Raw genomic sequence first — 8,087 nt, forward strand, 5'->3', positions numbered from 1 at the left:
GTGTTATTGGGCCTTTGTGGTCTAACTATATGCTAATAGGGCTTGGAATGGAAATTTCACATGTTAATAGACTGTAATTACCCTTTGCGAAATCATTAAACGTCGTATACTTATATATGTACCTTTTGAATACGAAAACACACCACAAATACATAAACATTAAACAAAGTAAAAAGGGGTAACAATCTAGTGAGACATGTCGGTTGGCACCTCTGAGTGTACAATCGTAGCCTGTAGTTATAATCAGAGTTTCCTGGTCGGAAAACAGGAGTTTGTGTATAGATCAATACGGGGTGACCCCCCATGCCTTAGCTGTTCGCTACAGCTAGACTAGGTCAGTCTAGGTGTAACACCCAAAATCGGGAAGGCCATGAAAGGAAAGAAAACCCTTCGTCAAAGGATCAACTCGTCGAGTCCAGCGAGGAACTCGACGAGTCGGAGCGGGATCCGGGGGATCGATTAAGTAACCGACTCGGCGAGTCGGCTAAGGGGACTCGGCGAGTCTGGTCTGAACGAGGAAAACCCTAATCCCGGGAGTTGTATCCTATATAAAGGGTGTTATGTCCCTCCCTCAGCCTCCATATCATCCTAGAGAGACTGTAAACCCTAGATTTCGTGTGAGCTTCCATCATTTGAGAGAAATAGCTTTGGAGGAGGGAACCTTTGAAAGCAACTTGAAGACCAAGAGGGTTGCTCCAAAGGAGAGGTGTAGATCCGAGATCTACTTCAGTTTGCGTTCATCTTGGAGGTAATAAGCTGTTATCTTCCCTCCTTTGCATCTAGATATATTTTGTTATGAGATTTGGGGGTTTTATGGTTGTTGAGATCTAATTTGGGTTTGGGGCTTAGATATGAGGTTGCCACTTCAGAACTAGTGTTGGGATGGTCCAATATGTCGTAAAGCATCAGATATTGAGTAGTTGGTGAAGCCCTTTTGTCCTAAAACCTAGCTCTAGAGTGTTTTGAGCCTAGATCTCTTTAGTTATACATAAAGTTTGCAACTTTATGTAACGAATGGGCTTTGGGAGAATGGATGTATGAGTTGGAGTCCCTGTTTGGCTCGAAAAGCCACTGCATGGATTAAGAGCTGAAGCGACTCGGCGAGTCACGTGGGTGAACTCGGCGAGTCGGATGAAGTTGGGCAGGAACTCGACGAGTTGGAAGAACAACTCAGCGAGTCTGTTGAAGTTTGCCTTGGACTCAGCGAGTTAGTTCTTGGGCTCGGCGAGTTAGGTCGCGAAACGGTGGAGTTTGACAGGTGAGTTGGACTCAGTGAGTTGGACAGGTCGGGTGGAGACTCAGTGAGTCGGGTGGAGACTCAGTGAGTTGGATAGGTCAGGACTCGGAAATCGGTGGACTCGGCGAGTCATGGGCTGACTCGGCGAGTCGAGTCGCGAATGGAAGGACTCTGAGCATTTGAACTCGGTGAGTCAGTAGGCAGACTCGGCGAGTAGGGTTGACCTGGAAGGTTGACTTTGACCAGGACTTTGACTTTGACCAGAGTTGACTTAGTTGACTTTCGGAGGACAGTTAGACTAAGTGTTATATTGATATTGATATCTCGGGGAGTTAGTGGAGCCGCAGTTCTGAAGAGCGGTCGGGCAGCAGCCGAGGGGTTTCAGCAAGTGCAGGTGAGTTTCCCTTTATGTGAATGGGTCTAAGACCACAATGCCGACCCATGTAGTTATGAGTAGAAAACCCAGGGGTTAGCCCTAGGCACAGTATGCTAGAGTGATATTCAGGATGAGGTCCAATGATAGCGGGCGAGTGCCCAAGGAATGGTTTATATGATAGTTTATACTTGTTGTTTGTGTGATACATGTATGTGCCTGGTAGGGAGGTGAGTGTGGGAGAGGTCCCGTATCTCACCAATAGCAGGGTGTGGATGGTGTTACACATCTCATTAGCAGCAGAACAGGGGCGAGGCCAAGGTAGGGAAAGAGTGAGTGTGAGCTGGGCCCGTATCTCACTATCAGTCGGAGCGTGGACAGGGTTCCATGACTCATCAGTAGCAGGACAAGGGCGAGGCCCAGGATAGGCAAGGCCTTAGGACGGAATCCATTAGTATATGTTTAGCTCATGTGTTGTGATATGTTTATGTGCTATTATATGTTAGAGGGCGAGGCCCGGTGAAAGGCGAGGCCTAAGTGAAATAGATCTATGTCCGAGCGAGGCTCGAAGCCAAGCAGGGCCTCGAGCGGCGGGGCCATTGTAGCGGGCGAGGCCCAGGGTAGGGGCGAGGCCTAGATTAGCGGGCGTGGTCCAGTATGTGCAGTATGTGGTTATGCATGGTATGTGGTAGATTAGGGAACTAACTAAACTTCATGCTTATGGTTTTCAGTTTTGGTTTCAGGTACTTCTGGTAGCGGTGGAAAGAGCTCGGGGTGATCGCATGGCACACACCATATATTAGACAGCCTGTGATGTTTTACTCAGATAAGGAACATATGTTTTTGGAAATTAATACTCTGATTAAGTTATGGATTGATAATTATGTTTTAAGTAATGTTTTATAAAAGAAAATTTTAGTCTTGAATTTTTGGATGTTACAAGTTGGTATCAGAGCCTTGGTTTGAGGGATTCGGACATACTCTCGGGTGTGTCTGAACTTAAACTAAGGGATTGGATAAAGAGTTTTCAAAATGAAAAGACAGTTTTGTAAAAAGAGTTTTTAGAAATGAAACAGTTTTAGAAAAATGAAAGGAATTCAGAAAGAAAAGAATTTTGATAAGAGAAAAGGGTGTGGTGCATGCAATCAACCGAGCTCAAGTAAGTACCCGAAAGTACCCATACAAGTTTATGTTATGTTTATCAGCTTGTAGAACAACATGCTAGATTAGGACTAAGGATCTAGGGAGGATGCCTTATGTGCCTGTTATATGTGCTTGAGCTGCCTGATAGTGCTGGTTAGATAGTAGTAGGATAGCCTGTTTAGGTTATGCCTATTTATATGAGCGTATGTTGCATGCTAGTGCAGATTCTTGCCATGTGGATATGATTGCTTAAGTGTGTTATGGTTAGATTTTCCCTTGTCTGAATGTTGCTTGCTTTGTGCATTGTGGGATTCTGAATGATGGGAGTTAGCCATTAGGTGAATACGTCACGTCACATGCGATCAGGGTTGAATAATCTTAGAGTGCTAGATTTGGCCCTATTGCGCAACTCTTTTCTGAGTCCAACCGTTGTAGGGACGAGTCTTCTACTCGAAGGATTATCTGAGCCTCATCACATGTGATGGTATTCAGGTGATGACTAATTGGCATCACAAGGAGGCCTTCAGTGGCCGAGGATTGGTTTGGTTAGAGTCAGAGGTTTCCCTAGGGTAAGCCTAGGATGAGATAGTTATGAGAGCAGTAGTGGTAGAAAAGGGACCTGGTGGAGTTGAAGCAGTCTTGAGAAAAGTACGGATAGATATGGAAGGTAGTATGGGCCCGTATTACTAAAAGCAGAGGATCTGTACTTGATTCAAGAAAAGCCGAGATGAGACCGGGAAACTTGTAGTATGTGCGTATGATCCCTTGGCAGTGATGAGTATTCTGATGGTATTGCGATATGTTTTCAGCATGGTGACATTGCGAGAGAGACCAGCGGGTGGATCAGGTGCCGGAGAGGGATCAGGCTCGGGTTTAGGAGCCGATCAGCTCGAGGAGAGAATGAGGGAGTTGATATCAACGGAGGTTACGCGCAATATTCTAGATCAGACTCCTGTGATATTTGGCACGGTCAAGGAGGGTATACTGGAGATTTTGGATGAGAGGTTAGGAGCCTTCCGTACTGAGATGATGGCTTTGATGGGAGCTCGTACTTTGACATTCCAAGAGTTTAGAGCTTGCGGAGCGCCAAATTATCATGGGTCTAAGGACCCCATTGCTAGCAGCAGGTGGTTGGCCGATGTCGCCAATGCATTTCGTACGAGCCGGTGTCCCGAGGGGGACAAGGTCAGACTCGCCTCCTCTCTTCTGAAGGACAGAGCGAGGGATTGGTGGGAGGAGATCGGTCATGCTTTGGGGGATGATGCCGCGTTGGACGCGATGACATGGAGCGATTTCTCGGCCAGGTTCAGGGCGGAGTTTTCGCTGATTATTGAGGTGCAATAGTTGGCACGAGAGTTTCAGGATTTGACGTAGACCACTAAGACTGTGGCGGAGATCACCGCCAAGTTCAGGGAGAGGGCTCTTCTTGTACTGTAGTATGTCGCGGATGGGGAGATGAAGAAGGCCCGATACCATGAGATGTTGAGGGATGACATCAGGCAGTTTGTGAGCAGGTCCAGCTGCAAAACGTTGGAAGATATGATCACACGAGCTAGAGAGAGGGAGATTGATTTGGAGCAGATCCGGAAGAGGAAGTCGGATGAGGTTCAGGCAGTCACAGGTTCGGGCAAAAGGCCCAAGGGGTCGGATTCGAGATCGAGGGATTATCAGGACCGCAACCGGTGTGGGAAGTGTGGTAGGGCGCACGGGGGTGCGTGCAGGAGTGGTAGCGGTGGTGAGTCTGGCTGCTTCAAGTGCGGCCGGACTGGTCATTTTAGTAGGGATCATACTGCTACCACCACACAGGGATCAGACTTGATATGTTTTCACTGCAATCAGCAGGGCCACAAGAAGGCCCAGTGCCCCAGCTTGTTTTCGGCAGGACGGGTGATGGCACCTGCCCCTGCAACTTTGAGGATCACAGATGGCTGTTAGGGCCGTCTAGAGGCGCCTGCGATAGGAGGTAGGGCTTTTCAGATGACTACCTTTGAGACGCGAGCAGCGCCGGACGTTGCAGGTATGTGACTTCCGTTTTCTGTTTTATTTATGCTTGATTATATTGTTATGATTTTGCATCGTTATCGGTATGAGTATTTTAATTTTGTGCGGCTTGCTTGTGATTGACTTATATGCCATCTACATACCTTGGATATCTAAATAGTAGTTAAGGGATGGGTTCTGTTGGAGAAGGTTACGTAGGATGCAGTAACTGTAGCATGCCTGGGAGGGACTTGGTATGTCTCGCTAGTTCGGAACTGTATAGTTTTAGAAATGGTCTGGTCAGATCCCTAGCTATGGTAAGCTTGGGATTCCTCAGCAGATTGATTATGGAATGGTAGCAAGGATTGGGATTTCTTTTCGAGCATTGAGCAGTGAGGTGTAAGCAGGATCGAAGTGGGGGAGAACCCTCTGAGTATACAAGGGTAAGAGCACGCAGATCCAGAATGAGTACGCGATCTCTGAGAAAGAAAAGAAGTAGTACAACGTTTGATGGATTGAGGAGTTCAGGGTTGGGAGTTTGAGAAACTCCCCATCAGTTAGTGCGTGTAATGGTGATGGTTAGTACGTGGTTGGGAATCCGGGTTGGAGGATCGCCTGTAGGATTCGAGTGAGTCAGAATGAAGATCTTGAGGACTGATAGCATGGGGTGCTTTCGTATTAGCAGTCAGTGGTGGGAAGTGTGTAAGACTACGGGGCAGCCGTAGCGTTCACTAGCAGTCAGTGATGGAAGGTGTTGTGAGACTACGGGTGAGCCGTAGCAATCCATAGTAGCTTCGTTAGAGGAGTTGGGGCGAGGCCCTTATCTCCTAGTCATCAGGTAAGAATCAGGGATGGGTAGTGGTTGAGGATAGTAGAGAGCTTGCCTGTATAGCCCTAGAGAGGTGAGACCTTGGGAGAGGCCGCTCCAGGATGTAGTTGGGTGAGACCCGTGGGTGAGGCCCGTATAAGAGTAGCAGTATAGGTGAGACCTGAGAGCAGGGTTGCTTAGTAGTATGGTTGGGTGAGACCCGTGGGTGAGGCCCGTACGAGAGTGGTTAGACAAGTGAGATTTAAAAGATAGAGGCGAGTAAGACCCGTGAGTTTTAGTAGCACAGGTGGGACTTGGTAAGGACCTTAGTGTCAAGATATGGGATCAAGGATCCCTGGATGGTAGTGCCTGAATGGCAGAATAGATTGAACAGTTATAGGTAGTCGAAGTTTTCTCAAAAGTCGCTGGGAGCGACTAGGAGTTGTGTTGGGGCTAGCGACCGGTGGGAGCCGGTAATCCAGATATTGATAGATTGGTAGGGACCAAGGTGGTCTCAGTTCATCTGAAGGGCAAATAAGGAATAGCAAAAATTTTCAGACAGTAGCAGTGCTGGTAAGCGGTCCATGGTGGAATTCAGTTAGTTGATCGTGGGGTGCTCGACACCAAATTATAGTAGAGAGAAATGCCCAGTGGATACTGGCGGTAATGACCCGTACTGGAGGTAGCGGGAGCAATGGATTTGGTGAAGGATAGGACATTCACAGTGTCAAGGGAAATAGTTGGTTATGGAAGATTGCCTTGGGGAGGCAAGAAAGCGCACAAGGATAGGGTGGGGGTGAACCCCTATGGGTCCAATGCAGTTGTAATACCCTGTTTTATTTATTAGATAAATAAATAAATTGATGAACGAATAGTAGCCCTAAAATAAATAATTATATAGCAAGATGTTGGTCTCGAGGAGCTAATTGTCATAATTTTAGAAGTTGGGGTTAAAAGTGTGAAATCCGGACTTAATTTGTAAGCTTTATGAAAGGCAGGGACTAAATGGTAACTTCTGGGACTTATTATGAACGTTTTTGGAGAGCTAGGGGCTATTGGGTAAATTCTAGATTGGAGTTGTAATGAATTTCTGAAATTAGGGTAGATATGGTAAATTCGAGACGTTATTTGGTAAGAATATTAAAGAGAGGGGCCATTTCTGCGATTATGGGAAAGAGCATAAACAATCTGGGTATATAAACCCGCTACCTCCTAGTCCTAACCCTAATGTTGGAAAGAAGCCGTCACCACCACTCTTGTGCATCTCAGCCGCCATGTGTGAGCTTTCCCAGCCATTGTCGCCACTGGTTTTTCGTCTCTCCGACCGCTAACGTCCCCGAACGACCATCGCGCCACCGCTTTATGTCGACTCTGACCAGCCGCGCCGTCACAGTCCATATCCTCCGGTGAGTGCAGTCAATGACATGATTTCCACGGGTGCCGTTGCCACCCCTTCCGCTGCCTCCTCCTCGTCTGTGAAGCCGGAGAAACGAGACCATGGTGGCGCCGCCACTGTTCGCGTTCGAATGCGCATCGCTATCACCACCGAACAGCCATCGTGTTCTGTTCCTGTTGGAGTCAAGGACCGCCGATGGGAGCTGAGGTGGCAAGTAATCGGAAGAAGAGAGTTGTTGGATGTCGAGTCGTGTTTCACGGGTGTTCCTGCTCGTGTTTGTGTAGGTGCGTGTGTATGGAGTGTTCTGTCGCCGGAAATGTTTTCTGCCGCCACTCACCACCGCCGACAACCAAGGTGGTTATGTGTGTGTATGTTTAGCTTAGTTAGTGGGTGTGTCACTTTGGTATTTTCATTGTAATTGTAGCAAAAAAATTGAATAATGAAAAGAACTTGAAAACCACCACCTTAGGGTGGTGGCTGCCGCCACCGGCCGCTGTGTCGGGTGGCGGTGTGCTTGTCTTGTGAGTTGACTCGGTTGGGGATGCTAGAAACCCTAATGGGCCTTGTTAGCCTAATGGGCCCAATGAAGCCAAATGGGCTTAGTGAAAACCCTAATGAGTCTAATGGACTCTAATTGACCCAATAAAACCCTAATGGGCTCAATGATATTCTAGTGGGCTTGGTAGGCCCGATAAAGCCCTAACTAACCTAAAAGTCCAACAAATTAATAATGGGCTAGTATTTGTGTTGGAAAAACCCTAATGCCAATAAATCTTAATTTGGGGAATTAAGCGTGACACACGAGAATTATTTAATAACTTGGAATATTAATTAATAATCATTGGCGGAAATTAATCTAAGTAATATTGGACTTAATGGATTATGTCCTTAATGGATTAAGTCCTTAATGGGTTAAGTAGGAAACTTAACCCTAATCATCATTTTATGTGAAACCCTAATTTCACTTAGGTTTATTGTTGGGCCTTGATGATTTGGGTTATTAAATGGACTATCCAAGATCAAACAAATGGTCTAGAGTAATTTAATGGGCCTAGGGTAAGGCCCATGTAAAGGGCTTGGGCCTAATTTGGAAAACTGGGCCATAGATGGGCCATAGTTTGGGCCTTAATGAGTATATGATGTTGGGCCT

The sequence above is a fragment of the Lactuca sativa genome, chromosome 7 (genome assembly GCF_002870075.4).
Source record: "Lactuca sativa cultivar Salinas chromosome 7, Lsat_Salinas_v11, whole genome shotgun sequence".
Taxonomy (NCBI): Eukaryota; Viridiplantae; Streptophyta; class Magnoliopsida; order Asterales; family Asteraceae; genus Lactuca; species Lactuca sativa.